The 18,560-nt window shown below is 50.6% G+C and overlaps 1 protein-coding gene across 3 annotated transcripts in view; it reads left to right on the plus strand.

Moving 5' to 3' along the window:
- The window catches only part of ZBTB7C (zinc finger and BTB domain containing 7C), a 102,817-nt gene that overhangs the window by 72,701 nt on the left and 11,556 nt on the right, over window positions 1–18,560 (plus strand). For all 3 annotated transcript variants that reach the window (XM_048931602.1, XM_048931603.1, XM_048931604.1), the window contains one exon: window positions 15,103–15,219. The gene's annotated coding sequence lies outside the window, so the exon portion shown is untranslated. The remainder of the gene's footprint in view (window positions 1–15,102; window positions 15,220–18,560) is intronic.

Raw genomic sequence — 18,560 nt, forward strand, 5'->3', positions numbered from 1 at the left:
ATGGTTCTGTGGCTCCATGCAGGTGGTGTAGTGAAGGCCAAGAGCTCTATCAACCCATGATCATAAATTCCTTGTTTAGTGCTCATGGTTGCAGGTGAGCCGGTTGCAATATTGGAACCTTTCTGCTGTGCACACACACACTTTCCAAACAGTTTTGTTGCAATTAATTGCAGCATAATTAAAGCAGAACGACAGTGCTAACTGAGGGCAAAATCTTGAGAAACAAATCGCATTTGGGCTGGTTTTGTAATTGCTCCAGGTTCCCCAGATACAAATTACACTGTCAGGCTCCTGATTGATGGGAGGGCTGCACACAGCAATACCTTGGGGCTGGCTGCTGCGTGGGCTGGGGCTTGGGTGGCCGTGTATCACTGCTGTCCTTGCGGGCAACCCCATTGGGGTGCAGAGCTTTGATGATCTTAGTGGGTATTTTCCAACCTAAATGATTCTGTGATTCTCCCCCCTTGATGCCATGAAGCACCCCAAGGTGAGCAGTGCATGGGTGTCATTGCTTCCCTGCTCCACGTCACTCCCCCTACTCCATGGGGGGGATACAAAGAGGTTGTGTCCTCATCTGATTCCAGGTAGAGGTGAGCAGTGTATTTTAAAGATTTCTTCCTTCCACTCTGCTTTCTGGCCATGCTGGGAATATCGAGCATTGTTGTCACTCTTCTTGTGGGAAAACTCTTTCAAGATTAGAGGAATGGAGTGGGTGTTTTCTCTCTGTTAATTAAGAGGAGTGAAGTCGTGACTTTTGAGCAAAGCAGCCCAACCTTACAGCTGCTCAGAGGTCATCTGAGTTAATGCATCTCAACAAACGCCAACAAAACCCCAGAGTATTCCGACACCACTGCCTGGCTGGAGATTAAAAATAGGGAGGTATGCTTCTAAAAAAGCCTGGAGTTAAAAACAATGAGAGCATTACTTGTGACAGCAAAACTGCTGCAGCACTGGGGTCTGGGATGTGGGTCAGCAGCTCCTGACGTACCCATGGTGTTACACCAAGGGATCCCCAGTGCACGTAGCCAGGTGGAGAACACGAAGCCATCCACTGCTCCTGAGCATCCTTGGCTGTAGGTAGAACTGGAAAGCCGTGGTGAAACAGGAAAGCTGTGGGTTTGGGCACCTCCCCCATTGACTTTGGGCTCTGGAATCCCCCAGTACCTGTGGCACGTGGGGATATGGCCACTGGCATGGTGGGGATGGTTGGGGTTGGGCTTGGTGATCCTGGAGGTCTTCTCTGAGCTGAAAGGTTCCATGATTCCATGGTCTCCCTATGGGCTGGCAGCCTGGCTCCTGCCCTGCCAAATGAGAGGCTGCAAGAAGGAGGGGAGTCTCACTGATTAATTTGAGCCCATGCTGCTCTTATCCTGGTTTCAAAGTAATTGTCTCTCGTGTCCACAATTTTCTCTCCCTACTTTTTGCTGCATATTTATGAGGTTTCGGGAGGCTATCTGCAGCCACATTAAACCAATTTGCTCCTTGAAATGTCTGACCTTTGATCTGCCAGCCACTGCCTTTCAGAGCCAGAAAAGAGCCTTTAATAACGTGTCACATGAAAGGCTCTCACTGCGGAGCTGTTGCTGGCAAACCTGACTCTGGTTAATAAAGTATCGGATGAATCAATTATTGCTTAATAATTGTTACCTGTATTTTTGTGCTAAACAAGGAGAGCATTTCTGTGCTCCTTCCCCACTGCCATTATCATCTTCTGTTAGATGAAACCAGTAAGACAAATGCATGCACGCAGCTAGAGCTGACAGTTCTCACGCAGCAGCTGCAACCTCTGTAAGCAGCTCAGCTCCGTGCTGGGCTCCTGCAGAGCTGCAGAGGCATGGGGCTTTCTGGGGCCAGGAGTTAACCGGCCATGCTGGGGACCATTCATTTTACATGCTCCTCACATATTGGAAATGACCATGCAGCACCTCTTACAACTACAGAGTCATTTTGCTGGGAAAAATAGAAGCAGTTCTGGCTGACCTGTTGTGAATACAAACATGTGGCTGCAGTGGGTGGGATGCAGGGCAGCTCCTGGGGGGTTGCACCAGCTCATTGCAGTGCCTAGGTACAAAGCAGCACTGCCCTGAGAGCCCAACCTTTATCCATAGCCTCACCCATAGGCTCTAAGAATCCTTTTGCTGGGCTGCAGGCTCTGCACCTGGTGTGATGTGCTTGTTGGAGTGATGGTGGACATTGCTAAGGCTCTCTCCAAACCCAGAGCATCCATACCTGGTGGCATCGTACCCTGGTGCCACTGCTTTCCCAGAAGGTGAAGTGTTTTCTCCTCCAAATTTGGATTGTTTTACAAAGACCATAGAATCACAGAATCACACAATGGTTGGGTCGGGCATTAAAGGTCATAGGAGCATAGAATGGGTGGGTTGGAAGGGGCCTCAAAGCTCATAGAACGATAGAACCATGGGATGGTAGGGTTGGAAGGGATGTCACAGCCCATCTAGCTGTACCTTTGCTGTGGTTTGGGTGCTGCTCACCAGCTCAGTCCACCCAAGGCCCCATCCATGGCCTTGGGCACCTCCAGGGATGGAGCACCCACACTTCTCTGGGCAACCTGAAGTGCTCCAAAGGCAGTTGCAAGCCAGCTGGTGAGATGTCTTTAGGCTGGGAAGGCTCTGCTCCTTGACTTCTGCAGAGTGTCGGGGTCACATCCCACATCACTGTGACTTAAACGTGGAAAGAACAGTGATAACGATTTATTTCCTGTACCTGTATCAAGCCCACTTCAGCCAAAATCAGCAGCGAGGCCAGTGCAAATTTCACAGGGGTGAATCACAGCAGCAACAGCTTCTGACACCTGCAGGGTTCCCTGATGCATCACTCTGAACCAATGCAGTGTCCAGGAGCAAAGCCTTGCTCCGGGTGGCATCAGAGTGGCATCGATACCCATCCATCCTGGAGGTGGCCTTGGCAACACTCTTTGGCATTTATGTATTATTTATTTTCCATCTCTTCCCTTGCTGCTAAACAACACCAGGCTTTCAGAGAGGAGTAGTGAGGAGCTGGGAAATGTAGGAGGCACCCAGGTCTCCTCAGGCTGCTCTCATCTTCCCAGAGAGACATATGCCATATGGAAGGGATGTGCTCTTGACATCTGCAACCTGGAAAGTTTTGAGTTGTGGGAGAAGAACCATCTGCCCCTCTCCTAGCACATCTGTGCTGCCTTGATTGTGTGAGGAATTGGTTGCAAGGCTGTAGGCTTGTGGAAATGCAGGTCAAAATTATCATTGAAATGGAAACCATTAAAAGCTGGGGGAAGAAGTAAAGAAAAATGGGGAAGCTTAGAAACAGCATGGGGTGATCGCTCTCTGTTGCTCACATGTGCTCCAAGAGCATTAACGACACTGCTGGTTAAATTCATTACTGTAGGAGGCCATAGAGTCATAGAATCATTAAGGTTGGAGATGACCTCCATGATCTCCAAGCCCAACCTCAATCCATCCCCACCATGCCCAGTGACCACGACCTTAAGTAGAACTATAGCATCATTAGGGTTGGAGATGATCTCCAGGATCCCTAAGCCCAGCCCCAGCCCCAACCACCCTTACCATGCCCACTGACCACGTCCCCAAGTGCCACGTATCCACAGCTCTCAAGGTCAGTAGAGAATTTCCCATCTAAACCTTGTCAATGTTTTTGAAATTCCAACTTTGGTATTCAGTGATCCTGAAGACTTTCATAAACCTGACCTGCTCACATGCATTAAGGAACAAACACAGCAAAACAGATCCCATTCTCTGCATTACCCACTGCGTTTTGGGAGGCACACAAGCAGTCTCACAGACCCACACCTCATGCCAAGGTGCTCCCCCTCATTCCCAGCCTCAAATCCCATGTGCTCAGCTCCTGCTTCCCTGACCATATCAACGAGGAGAAGCTCAGGACGAATAAGTTAACAGAGCAATCTCACCTCCCTGCTCCAGTGTGGGGAACGGCTGAGCCTAAATCCCATTTACCCAGGGCTGAAAGCACTGTGTGAGGTTTGCTGCCCCTAGGGTAGGAGCACTGGGACCCTGCCCCTGGGTGTCAGTGAGCCCAGGGTTTTGCAGATGCTCTGCAGACATCTTCCTGCAGCACATCCCTGCCTCCTTGGCCAAGGGGAGCCTCGGGGAGAGCGCATAATTTCAGGGCTGGCAGCGCTGTCTGCACAAAGCTACAGTTGGTTTCTATGATTACAGGGATAATAGCATGGGAAACCTTGCTGCAGAATGGCACGAGAGCAATTACAGCTGCAGTTCCCTGCAATTATCCCCATGCCCTGCAACACAGCCCCCGGGGTTATTCCTCCAGCAGCACCTGGGGCCAGGCTGGGGGCAGGAGGACCCCAAAGAGGTCCAGACCCAAAGAGGGTCAAGGTTTGAGTGAGGCCACAACGGTCCCCACTGCTCCCAGTACAAAACCAGTTCAGTCGTGCCCAGTGGGAATCAGTTTGTTGGGTGTTGCACAATGGGGGGAGGAGGAGTGTGGATGGGCTTGAAATGGGGATTTGGGGAAGCCAGGGGTTTTGCTTCTCCGTGCACCCACAGAAAAGCACTTTGCTTCCTTATCCCTCAGCTGGGGATCTGCAAACATACAGCGTGACAGAGGGATGCAATGGGAAGAAATCCATTAGAGCAAGGAAGATGCTCAAAGGCACCTACCCACAGCACTGCAAAGCTTTCCTGGAGCTGGGCTGACCCCAGGGTGAAATATCACACCCTGTTTCACAACACTGCTTGTGGGCTTCTCTCTGTCTTCATGCCTAGCGGTAGAAAAAGTCTGGTTTTTATGGGACCTGGGGTTGATGGGGGGATGCACGTGGGGTCTGAGTCCAGGGGGATGCATATGGAGTCTGGGGTTAACGAGAATTGTGCACGTGGTCTGAGGCTCATGGGGGATGCATATGCAGTCTGGGGGCCATGGGGGATGCGTATGGGGTTGATGGGGGGCGCTTGTGGGGTCTGGCTCCCCATGGTGCTGGCTGTGCATACAGCACCGTGCCTTGGGGCATTGCTCACCTGAGCACCGCGTGCCCTCGGCTCCTCACGACTCTCACTGTGATGGATGGATGGTGTCGTGGAGAAGCGCTGGATGGAAAATATATGTCAAGAATAAAAAGTGATGCTTGAAGGGCAGGAATAGAGCCTTTCCTGTGCGAAGAGCTGCACTCCAGCCTGTGCTGTTTCAAATTAAGTTTTCAGTTTCCTAAAGGCAGCAGACAGTGCTTCACTGCATTCTGTCCCTGCTGTCATTAAAACTCGAGTGTGTTGTCTGGATACAGTATTTTGCCCTGCCGTAAGAGCTCTAATCTTTTTTAGGACCGTTTCTCGCCTCTATCTGCAGCCTCCCCGACCGCGGGGTGAAATACAATCGCTGTCTTCGGGAGCTTCACCTCTCCTTTGTCTTCTGCAAAGGCAGAGGAAAATAACCACAGAGCAAACCGCCTGAATTTCCCCGTCCCCCTCCGCCGACGCCGTTTGTTGGGCTGCTTCCCCCGCTGCCACCCGCCTGTTGCAGGGCATGCGAGGAGCCTTCATTGTCTGCTGAACAATTCCCTGCAATTTGCTTTTCGCTCTTCCTTTCGGGCTCCTCGAATCCTTTTTACTCGGCGCTGCGTATTTTTAGCCGGCGCTCCGTCTCTCTGCTTCCCCGAACTGTTTGTGTTTGGAAAAGCCCCGGTTTTGCTGCTGGCGGTACCTTTGTGGAGCATTCCTCATTGCCCACAAACCCTTCCCTTCCCCTCTCGCTGCTGGAAGCATCGAGCTGCTGGCTTCTCCCATTTTCCAGTTCCTGCTGGGATCCCACAAACCCTGGGATCCCACTTTCCTCGGGGCCAGAATCCTCCTGCTTTCGCTCCTGCTGCCAGCTGAGCCCTGCCAGTCCCGATCTTTTGGGGGATTTGCTGCGTCCCGGTGCAAAGGGAGGAGGGGTTCAGGTTGGATATTAGGATCAATGTATTTTCCAAAGGGCGGTGATGCAGTGGCCCTGGCTGCCCCGGGAGGTGGGGGAGTTCCCATCCCTGGAGGTGTTCAGTGGTGGAGATGTGGCACTTGGGGACGTGGTCAGTGGGCATGGTGGGGTGTGTTGGGCTTGGGGATCTCAGAGAGCTTTTTCAACCTTCATGATCCTATGATTATATGATTCTGGCTTTGGTGCTGATGCCAGCGTCGCCGCGGAGCAGTCAGGGACCAGCACGTGGTGGCCACCATCTCTGTCTCCCAGCAGGGCTGCCAGCCCCAGCACACAGCCGAGCCCCAGGCAGAGAGCCTGCTCCCACTTATCCTCCAGGCAAGGTGGCACTGGGATTTGGAAGAGCTGACTCCAAATGTTGGCTCTGCCATGGGCTTCCTACATGGCCCAAGGCGAGGCGCACAGTATCTCTGTTCCTCATCTGTGCAAACCAGATAATCTTTGTTTTCTCCTACTGTTTATTTTGAGCGTGTGTTTGGAGACAGGCTGCTCCTTCTCTTCTCTCTTGTTTGCACAGTGCTTGTGAAGCAATGAGCATCCTGCTCGTAGCTGCTGGGCAAAGAGTAAATGGTCACTGCAATTAGTGGTAGTCATCATCATAAAAATAATAATAAATCTTATGCCTCACTCTGTAAAAAACCCCAGTATCATCTGAAGATGCTCCCAGCTACCATCAGCAAACAGTGGGTATTTATTTCCTCACCTTTACAGAATCACGGAATCATCGAGGTTGGAAAAGACCTCCAAGATCCCCAACCCCAACCCAATTCTCACCATGCCCACTGACCACGTCCCCGTGTGCCACATCTGCACGGTTCTTGAGCACCTCCCTGGGCAGCCTGGGCAGCCTGCGCCAATGGTTCTTTTTATCCTTCTCCTCATCTGTGCTGGTGCCTGGAGGTGCAGCCCGGCACTGTGTCTTTAATTCCCATTTTGATGAGCATCGCTGCATTGTGGCTGAGCAGAAAAATGGCATCTCTGTTAATCTTGCTGCCAGTATCTCAGAGTTGTTTCTGCTATTTCTTAATAACAAACTGCTTTTCTCTGTTGTCTTTCAACATCAGATGAGTTCTTGTTCCCATTTCCCTTTAATAAGTGTTATTTTGCTTCCATTATTACTCAATAGTAAAATCTCTTCCCGTCGACTTGGGCAGAAGTGGATTTACAGCTATGAAAATAAACTTGGGCGTGATGAGATCTTGTCATTTTATTATCTATAAAGTACTCCGCATGACTTTGTAGTTATCAGAATGTAATTATACATTTAGTCTTTTGCACCGTCTCTGTCTCGTATTCTTCTTAAATGATGAAAACTCAGAAACCCACTCCTAACTGGAATTTACAACGCAACCACCGTTGGCTTTACCTTGGCTCCTTCCAGGGGCCAAAAAAACCCCCCGACCAACCAAAAAACAAACAACAGCAACAAAAAGCTCCGTGTGTCAGGACGGTGCAGATCTGCCCAAAGTGGTGTTCGTGCTGGGACACATCATTGGGATCTTTTTTTTTTCTTTTTTTTTTTTTGGTGTGCGTTTCCTGGTTGGAGATGCAGGATTTACTGCCGGGTGCTAATTGTCATCGGAGGTGCTGGGTGTGGGCAAATCATTGTATAATGCCCACACCCTTCGGGCGGCTCAGGGTGCGGTGCTGCCTTGGCCTCACCGTGCAGTTTAAGATGTATTATTACCCAAAAGCAACACGCCCTTCCGTGCTTCTTTGTTTTTATTGGGATAGATCTGCTCTCTGAGCACCCAGCATGGTTGCAGCTTGATGTTGGATGTCCAGCCAGCCCTGCTGCCCCTGTGGAGCTTTGCATGGGGAGCACATCAATCATCGCAGGACTGCAGGATCGGTCATCGCGACGTAGAATGATTACAGCTGGACTCAGTGATTTCAGAGGTCTTTTCCGACCTCCATGGTTCTATTGATGGTTCTGTCCCTTGGGTTGGAGAGGCTTTAAAGCCCACCCAGTTCCAAACCCCTGCCATAAGCACTGGGTTGCCCAAAGTCCCATCCAGCCTGGCCTTGGGCACCTCCAGGAATGGGACATCTCATCAATCCTGGCACCTTCTCCATCCTGCAGTGAGAGGCCTTTGGCACCAAGGCAAGGGCAGGTGGCGTGGTTGGAGACAACTGGGACAGGTGCTGGTTTGACCCAAGAGGAGCTCAGATCTTCCCACAATGGATGTGAAGTGCAAAGATGGGGACACATGGATGGGAACGTGCCATCGTTGCTTCCCAAAGTCAGTACCATCGCTTTGCACCTGGACTTGAAGGGGATGGAAGAGGATTACTAACAGCGTGAATTCTTTCTTAGGGACTTTGGGATGGTTTGCCCCACGTAAGGACTTTCACGGGGCTCTCTGAATTTTGCACTTGGTGTCTGTGCCGTTCCACTCGTCTGCCTTGGCTTCTCATTTCACCAGCCCCTATACCCATCCGTGTTGGAACCCATCGTTTCTCTAATGGAGACTTTTCTTGCAAACTTCTTGGGTCAGAACTGTCCCACTGCTTTCTGTAAGCACATCACAGTCGCACCTTCTCTACCTGAGCAGGACTATGGTGGCTCATCCATCACCTCCACCTGGCATGGAGCACCCACCATGTCCGTGTCCTTTGCACACCTCTGGGTCTCCTCTCCTCTCCCACCACTCTGTTCTCATTCCAAGAAGGGTGTTGCTACTTTTTCTTGCCTGAAGTAGAGGCTGTGCTTAAATGACACATCCAAGGCCAACTCAGAGAGAAGTCTCACCTTCCCCACGCCACATGATTGACTAGGGGGGCAATGACGCAGCCCCCTTATTAGGGTAATATGATTTTCCATCTCAAATAGGAACCGGGGATGTTTTAATGATTGGGCTCATTAGGTGGACTTTCCACTTAAAGTGTCTGTCTGGCAATTAAGACTGGGAGAAGCATGACTGATGACCACACCTTCTGTGACTTAATGGGGAGTCTGAAGGCTGATCTTATTATCACACCGATACACTCTGTGATAAAAAAGAATTTAAGATACTCTCCAGAGATTTATGTGCCCATTAGGAAGCTGCCAGGAGAAGGTTAAGGGAACTTGTAAGGTTAAAGCTGAACGGAGGGAAGTACTAAATGCTTGGGATCGGGGACAGAGGACACAGTTTCTGCTCTTTGCTCCGCTCCTGACCCTTTACACGGTCCTTAATGCATCCCTTGGGTTCTGGTTTCCCTCCTGTGGTGCTCAGCTGCGTGTTTCCAGGTGGATCTTGTCTCCTTTTTCCCTTTTCCAGTAACAGTTTCCCCATCCTGAGGGCTTTCGTGTGCTTCTGCTCTTACCCACGTAGTCGGAGGAGCAAGGACCTGCTCCCATGGGAGGCTGGGGATAAAAAGTGCATGGAGTGAAAGGAAGTGGTGTTCGGGGCAGGGAGGAGGCAGCTGAAATCTAAAGCAAAGAGAAAGGTGAGAGCCGAATTTCTATTCTCCTCCAAGAAATGTCCTCTTGGGTCCCCAGTGATTCCCCAACCCATTCTGCCTGTGTTGAGATGTGACCCACCATAGTACTTTACTGAAGCCTGGTGTTTAATGGGCTGGAACTCATTGTAGAGCTCACAGTGCAGCTCCAAGCCTCCTGTTGGGGAGCATTTTCCCAACATCAGCTTGCTGTGGCTTATCACCTGTGTTGGCCTTGCTGATAGGTTGGACACCCTGGATACGAGAGCTGGCTCCTTCAGCTTTATGTTTAGCTTTCACTTCCTTAAGTACAGCTGAGGAGATAATTCAGCAAAATATGTTTTAGTCCAACACGGAGTTTTGGTGACATTAAACTCGCTGGCATTTGGGTCCATTTGGTTGGTTTATTAGACAGATTGTCTATTGTCTAACGGGTGGAAGAGTTTTATTCCAGCATGAGTCTGACTTGCACATGGAACCCAATTGGTTTGCATCAACCCTCCCTTTGTTTTTAATTAAACATGCTCTATGACAGATGCCCAACACTGAGGCAGTGGAAAAAAGAAAACAACCCATATATTACTTAGATTTGTGTGAAAACTAAATAACTGAATATGAAGACGCTGGCTTTATGTCTGTAAGGAATCCTTTCAAAGTTGATTTCTTTGACCTTGGTGGCCCTACGTAATTTCCCCTCCCCTCTCCCCTCCTTGCTGCACTCCCATAATCTCCCTCCTGCTTCCTTCTCTTCCCATCCTGCTCCGCATTGCTATTCATGTATTTGAAGCTCTTGGGGGCGATCTGGCCTCTCCCACCCATTTCCACCAGCTATCCTCTTACCCAGGCTTTCCATCCTCAAGTTGCTCTTTCCTCCCTCCCCTTGGGAAATGGGAAAGGAGGGAACCTTCGCCCTCTGCCTGGCCAAGTGTAACAGCACACTCGCTGCGTTCAGCAGGGGATGAGCTCCCTCCCTCTGCTTGGACAGCACAAGGACTCCACCCATAGCACTAATCCTATAATCACTGAGTGACCTTCCTGGGCTGAACCACATCATGGGAAGGCTTGCAAACTGTTTGTAACTGCTTCTCCCTTCCTACAAACTCCACTGTCTTCTCTATCAGCCCCATGCTGTTCACATAGTTGGTGGTTGGGGAGGTATATCCAGTACGAGGGAGTGTGCTAGCATCCCACCAGCATCTAAAGTGCTATTTTTTAATAGAGACGTTTCGGTCAATGAAAAAACATCCTTCAGGTGGGATCTGGAGCCAAACTGAGTTGTTGGCAACCAGCCTGCATCAGGTGTTAGAACTGGATGAGCTTTGAGGGCTCTTCCAGCCCCACCATTCTATTGCTCTACAATCTTTGGGTTCCCTTCCAGCCCCACCATTCTGTTGCTCTACAATCTTTGGGTTCCCTTCCAGCCCCACCATTCTATTGCTCTACAATCTTTGGGTTCCCTTCCAGCCCCACCATTCTATTGCTGTACGATCTTTGGGTTCCCTTCCAACCCAACCTTTCTATGGTTCTGTGACCTTTGAGGTCCCTTCCAACCCCAACACTGTGCTATGGTTCTATGAACTTTGTGCTATAAAAATTGCTGCAGAGCTATAGTTTTGTGAGATCAGAAAATGGGTTTCCATATTACTGTGGGTGGATGGGAACACATCGGTGGGACGAGCAGTCTTAAGACCATAGAGTCACAGAATCATTAAGATTGGAAAAGACCCCTAAGATCCCCAAATCCGACCCCAACCCATTCTCACCATGCCCTGTGACCATGTCCTCAGGTGCCACATCTACTCCAGTCTTCTTTCCAGAGAGCAGGTCCAGCTCTGAGTAAAGGTGTGTACACGTGCACAACCTTACACGGGAATAAGTGGGCAAGAGAGTGGCAGGAACTGGAGGTTAAACACAACTCTCACCCAGCATTTATCCAAGCAAGGAAATTTCTGATTGCCTGTTGCCTCGGAGGGCAGAATATGGGTATAACCCCCAGTGCAGGTAAGTAGTCACAGTGATTTCACAAGGACTCAGATTCCTCCCATAGTGTGAATATGAGCTAAAAAAGGGCAAGAGCGCTTGGTTTGATGGAGAACTGCTCCCCTTTGGCTGATCTTGCCAGGCTGCAAAGTTCATTTTTCCACTGACACATCCCTGATAAAGAGCATGTGGCACGGGGAGCCAAGTGATTGTGTTGTCATGGCAAAGCTGAGCGAAAGAAGAGCAAGATTTAACATCTAGGATGCTCGGAGGCTGGGAGGAAAATGGCCCACAGCCATAAGTCATGCAGCATAGCTGAGATGGGCTTTTTTTGCCAAGTGCGGGCTGGTTGGTGACTGACATGAAATGGGCACTGAGTTCGGTCCAAGTCTTGGTGGGCACAATTCCACGTCGCAGGAACCAGCGGTACCAGTGACACTACTGCTGACAACCTCCGCAGAGAGATGAGTTTGTCAGATTGGCCCTGAGGTGACAAAAAATAACAGTCTGGAGAATTTCACGTCAAGAGACCTTCCTTCTATTGAGGCAGAAAGAAGAGCGGGTGACCCTGAAAAGCACATGACTGTGACAAGGTGTTTAATGTGCCCCGGAGCGGTCAGTTCCATAGCAATGCCTGCAGGGGATGGGGGGCTGAGATGGCTGCAAAGCAAGGGAGCACCGCAGGGAGCACGAGGATGCACTGCACACCTCTTTCTGTGCAGCCACTGCGGGCTGTGATGCAGCACTGCCCTGTGAGCACAAAAGGAGTTCTGCCTCCACCCACCACTGCCCATCCATCACCTTCTCACAAGCCTGGAAGCAAAAAGAAGAAGAAGAAAGAAAAGGAATCACTGGAAAATAAAGGAGCACTGCAGCCAGCAAGCTGTCCTCTGTATTCCACAATTCTATAAATTCCGTTCTTGCCTTCCTCTTTAATCACCAGGCATATAAAACACGCTTGCAGCAGAATCATGTTCTCCCCATTAAAGTTTCAGGGGAGAAATACCGGTCCCGTCTGCCTGTGTAGCAAAGCAGGGCAGAGCACGGCCGTTTTCCTTTTCTCCTCCCATTCTGCTTTATGGCAGGAGTTGTCTCTTTTAGGGCTGGCCATTCACAGCAGTTTCTCATTGCAGGCTCCTCATAATTATACGTGTCCAGGGGATCCGCACCATCCGTGCGCCTTTTGGATGGGCAGGAGAGCAAAGCATCCTTCCCATCTCCTAAGTGACCCCCGGGGTCTCCTCTGTGCTCTCCTAAGGCTGTCACAGGCAAATGGCTCGGATGGTTCCTGATAGCTGCGCCCTCGGAACTCCCTCCTTGTGCAGAAGGACACGGCCCTATTTTTGCCACGGAGCCTCATCCTTATGCTGCGGCACTCAGAATACTGAGGACTGAAGCTGGCTGCAGATTTATGCTCCTGCTCTGCTGCTGTTAAGGTTGCCCAGCTCTGTGCGTAAATCTGAGCGTGCCGTGCTTGGGGCAGTGTGCGTTTCCGAGAAGCAGCAGAAGGGATGGGCTGCCCATCACTGCACATCACTGCAAGGCACTGCCAGTCACTGCACATCTCTGCCAATCCCTGCACATCTCTGCAAGTCACTGCCAATAACTGCCAGCCAATGCCAAACTCAGGCTGTTTTGTTTTTTCGCTGGGTGAGCGCGGCCACAGAGGGACGTGTGTTCTCCTTCCTGATGGCTTAGCCATAAAAGCAGCTCTTTTTTGTTTATTTTTGGGGCAAGAAGATGTTTGGTTTGACATTGGTTCAGGTTTTATTTTTAAAGCGTCATATGAGAAATGCAGCAAGAGGAAACCACACTCTGTTCCTTAAAATAAGTGGAAGGAAAGACAGTGCTGTGAAAATATTCTCTGATGCACGCAATTGGTGTGCATGCCACAGAAGATGTTGCACTGGATCGTATGTTTTCCTATGCAGCATGCTTCCATAAGGCTTGGTGGGGTGCTGGGGCTTACAAAGTGCTGTAGCTCACAACATGCAGCAGCTCCATGGTGATGCCCTCTGCAAGGGGGAGATCACCCCTCTGCTCCCCAGGAATGCCAGCAATGCTCCCAACGCCTGGCACTGGCCTCAGGGCGGGCTTTGCAAACAGAGGCAGTGGTCAGGACTTGCTGTGAGTGCAACTGCAAACATTGCTGAAGTGCTAGCTTGGGTGAGGAAAGCCCCGGCTCCTGTTTGATGCCGGTGTGCTGCTTTGAAGTGCAGTGCTGGTGAGGTGCTGGGTCCCTCCCTGCCCATGAGACTAATGGAGATAGGTGCATACACATAGAAATGCAAGGTTAAAAAACAAAACCAATAAAACACAACATGAAATGTAAGGTATTTGGGAACATTTTGATGAGTTTCGTGGGGCAAATGGGGAGAATAAATCGATGTGCTAATGAGGGGCATTCATGGAACAACATAATGTGTATTAGGCAGAGATGAGAGGATGGATGAGTGGATGAAGAGGTAGACTTCCAGGTGTCTTGTTTTACTGTGGCCTTTTAACTCCCTTATAGAGAACAATACATTTAAGTGGAGACTGACATATCTGAGCAGTGAAATGCAAAACACAGGTGGAGAAATGATAGGGAAACACAGAACCATAGAATGGTTGGATTGGAAGGGACCTTGGAGATCACAGAACCATAGAATGGTTGGGTTGGAAGGGACCTTGGAGATCACAGGGCCATAGAATGGTTGGGTTGGAAAGGACCTTGGAGATCACAGGGCCATAGAATGGTTGGGTTGAAAGGGGCCCCAAAGACCCCTTCAGCCCCATCCCTGTTACAGGCTGGGTGCTCCTCACCTGCTCAGGCTGCCCAGGCCCCATCCATGGCCTTGGACACCTCCCAGGATGGTGCTGTGTCCCCAACCCAGCTCTTGTGCTCTCCCTGTAAGCCAGGAATTGTCAGTAAATCCCATGCCAACGTCTTCATGCTGCAGTTTGCACACCTGGACCTGCTCACTTGTGATCTGGCTGCAAAACTATCCTGCATTTTTATGCAGGAAACTATCCTGGAATTCATCTTTACAGTGCTGCAGACCCAAAGTAGCATCACTGAAAATCCCTGGATTCGGTGCATGGTTACACCAGTTGAAGTAAGAACATGTTTACCCCAGTAAAGCCCAACCAAAGCATAACATTCACCTGTTGAGGCCCAGCAGCCAAGTGCTGGCTGCAGGCAGTGCCCTTTAATCCAAAGTCTCCTCTGGACTTCTCCTTTGAGTCCAGGCACGTGAGCATCTGCAGTGTCCCTGGGAAATGTTTCCTTGTAAAGCCTTTGTGAACTCGTGCATGCGTTGATGCCACAGTTACCACGCGTGTAATTTAGGCTGACATCGTAATGACAGCATGGCGAGTTCAAAATGGAGCAGTAAATATAGTTGTTAGGGGGAAAAAAACAAAAAGATCCCTGCCCATCGTCCTGAATGCCTCCTCACGTCATGGGAGGGTGCAGATGGAGTCCAAACACCATCAGCAATTCTGGGTCCCAGCTGGAAGCTGCCCGGAGTCCAGGGCAGCCAAAGCAAACAGGCAAGAGCAGCTCTCTTTGTGGGGCAGAGCTCTCTTTGCAGATCAGAGCTTTTCCTCCTGATCTCCCTTCTTTTTGGGGGAGAGCATCCTGTACCCCCCCATCTCCTGGAACCAGCTGAACAATTAACCCTATTGACTGCCTGCTATTTCTCCATGTGCTCAAGCTGTCTAACAGATCTTTTCTTCTGCTTTTTTTTCCAGGTTAAACCCTGTGTTTCCCACTGGCTGTGGCTGCATTCACCATTCTGGGCCTTGCTGACACGCACACATCTGCAGGACCGGGACAATTAATTCAGCTGCTTTTCAGCTTTCCAGCAGGTTGGTACCAGGAAACCAGGGGCTCTGCTTGCAGGAGGAGCTGAGACACAAATAAGGTCTGAATGTGACCCCTGATCTGCAGTTAAATTGCTCCATACCTTGAGAGGTGGATCATATTGTCCCCTGCAGACAGGAAGCTGTCTTTGGATATGCAGTGCCTGGCCACACGGTGAGGTTATGCTCGTCTGTTACCTCTGGTCTTCAGAGAGCTCATTAGCTGCTGGGTTCACAGAGCAGAAGACTGGATGAAAGCACTGTCTCCTTCCCCATCTGTCCTTGCGGCAGATTCATGTTTGCTTTGCAAACGTTCAGCTCTGGGGTTGGGGATCTGTGTGCCTCAGAGATTCACGTGGGCAGGAAGAGTGATGTAGAGAAGTGTGGCTCTGCAGGAAAATGGTCATAGAATCACAAAATGGTTGGGTTGGAAGGGACCTTGAAGATCACGGAGCCGTAGAATGGTTTGGTTTGAAGCCACCTTGAAGATCACAAAGCCATAGCATGGTTTGGCTAGAAGCGACCCTGAAGATCACAGAATCATAGAACAGTTGGGTTGGAAGGGACCTTGAAGATCACAGAACCATGGAATGGTTGGGTTGGAAGGGATTGAGCGTGACTGGGAGGACACTCATATGGGTAGAAACGGGGTGGATTTCATCCCAAAGATGTTCTCTCCTTTTTGCTTTGGGGTTTGCCATCAGCTCTGTAGGCATTCTCTTTTGGGAAGGTGACAGTATGACATGGTAGGCTGAGAAATAGCCACAAGGGTAGGACCACATCAACAAGACCATCATGCTTAAGAGTTAAGTTAGAGGTGGTGCTGTAGCCGTCAAACTGGCCCAAATTATCCCGGGTTCAATTACTGTGGGAAGGCACTGCCATCTTTTAGGGGGTCTGCTGTGTGGGGCTGGGTGCTTCACCACACAATGCTATGAAATTTTTGCCCCACGGTGGGGTTGGCCATGGGAGTATAGGCTGAAGCCAGGACCCTATTTGAGGTTATGGCTTTAAATTGTATCAGGGGAGATTCAAGTTGGATATTAGGAGCAATTTCTTCTCCAGAGTGATCAGGCGCTGGCACAGTCTGCACAGGGAGATAGATGGTGGATTCCCCATCCCTGGAGGTGTTCCAGAACTGTGGAGATGTGGCACCGTGGGCATGGTGGGGTGGAGTTGGGCTTCGGGAACCCTGGGGTCCTTCTCCAACCTCCATGATTCTGTGATTCCATGATTCTGTGATTCTGTGATTCTGCTCCTGATGCAGAGAACCGAGCAGAGTTCCTGCAGGCTGCATTGCTGCTCTGCAGAGGCACCTTGCAGGAACAAATCTGTGCAAAGCCACTTCTGCTCTCCGCTGCATGTCCCTGTGGGATCTGCTCTGCACTGGCCGTACCGGGAACATCCATACGCTTAGAGCTAAGGGCTTCGACAGCAATTAGAAGTGAAGCAGGAAAAATCATGTTTTCGGAGGAAAATCCCCCCCCCCGTTCCCCCGCGTGAGGTGAAGCCGTCAATCTCCATGCTGGAGCCTGCCCATACCTGCTGCCAGCCGGCCCCATCCCGCTCCAGCGCCGCTGCGGCTCCGCTCCTCGCTGCGTTCCTGCGCCCCACACCCAGCACCAAAATAGCGATTCCCCCCGCCCCCCCATCCCCACCCCCCCGTGACTCAGGCGGGCAGCAGCACCACGCACATCTGCTTCTCATTCCGTGTGCTCCGACCCTTTTATTTATACTCCCCGAGCCCTTCCTTTGGCATTTCTCTCTCGGGATGGGGAAGAAAACAGGGAGCGGCTCCCAAGGCTTCCCTCTCCTTTCCCCAGCTTGTTTGGGACCCCCGGCTGGACCCTCCCAGCTCTATGGGTGTATTTAGTGCAGTAAGGCTGTGCCCGGCGCCTTGCCCAGTCCATTGCAATCTGTCCACCCGGAAGGCCAGCAGCCAAACCAGTTTTCCATGGTTGAGTCGGGCACATTTTCCATCGTGTTTTTTGTCAGGAAGCAAACCCACCCAATGCGTGCGCTGCTCAATGGGAGCCTTTTTTTTTTTTTGGTGTGTGTGTGTGTGTGTGGAGTATTTTTTTTTTTCGTTGTTGTTGTTGTAATTCCTTTTCCTCTTTCTGGCTGTGGCGAGGAATGGAGGGGCTGCCCCAGGGTGAGCCCAGGAGAGCTCAGAATGGGAGGAAATGTGGGGTTTTTTTTGCTTTTTTTGAGGCCATACACACTGGAGGTGGCATCAAGGTGGGGATGCAGGAGAGCAGCCAAAAACACATGGGCTAAAATGCCACCATCACCATCACTCACCCCATGAGACCCCAACCGGGCACTGTAGAGGTGCTGAAGAACCTGGTTGAATGACTCAGGGTTCATCCTGGTGGGACACGTGAGGATTTTCCTCCTGTTCTCTCTTTTATTTTCTCTCCTTTGGGATTATTATTATTATTATTATTATTATTTTTGCATGGGATGAGTGAGTTCCCATTTGAGTGGAGTGGTTGCATGGGATGAATGGAAAGTCGGCTGCACTATGCTTGATGTGCTTTGCTCCCCTCAGAGGATTTATGTGCACGCAGACCTGTAGGTGCGCGTGTGTACATGTATATCTACACCCCGCTGGCAGAGGAAGTGGAGATGTGCAGACACCTGGATCATGTGCTGTTTTGGTGACGCCACACTCAGAAGTGTTCTGAACACCCAGGTGTGTCCAGGAGAGCACCAGGGCTCGAGTAGAGCCCTGCAGAAAGGACATGCAATGCAGCATGTCCCAAAAGCCAGCAGAGGGGAGCAAAAGGGATGCAGGGCACTCTAGCCTCCAACCAGCCCCGGCCTCATTACCCAGGAAGCTGTTTCATTAAAAAGAAGAAATGTTTGACAACGAAGGCAGCAAGGACTGGAATCAGTTGCCCAAAGGAGTTGTGGATGCCCCATCCTTGGAAGTTCAAAGTTGGTTGGATGGGTTTTTGGGCAACCTGATGTGGCGAGAGGAGTTCCTGCCTGTGGTAGGGTTTGGAATTAGATGGGCTTTAAGGTCCCTTCCAACCCAAACCATGCTGTGATCCTATGATGGGGGTCATGAGTTGGATCAGAATGACTTTAAGGTCTCTTCCAACAGAAACCATGCATCCATGTTGGATGCAGCCACCCCACGCTCGCTCCCATAGCTTTTCCCACACCATGGTTAATTCGTTCACCCCAGCCCTGTGAGTTGGTGCAGCCCTCAAAGCACCATCCAGAGCAGGGCTGTGCCTTCCGTACAGCTCCAGTAATTATGTTCATTTGCCTGCTCAGGCTCGTTTATCACTGGGATCCCCGTTTGCCAAAACCTGCTCAGCACAAGAGATGGCTCCGTA

The sequence above is a fragment of the Lagopus muta genome, chromosome Z (genome assembly GCF_023343835.1).
Source record: "Lagopus muta isolate bLagMut1 chromosome Z, bLagMut1 primary, whole genome shotgun sequence".
Taxonomy (NCBI): domain Eukaryota; kingdom Metazoa; phylum Chordata; class Aves; order Galliformes; family Phasianidae; genus Lagopus; species Lagopus muta.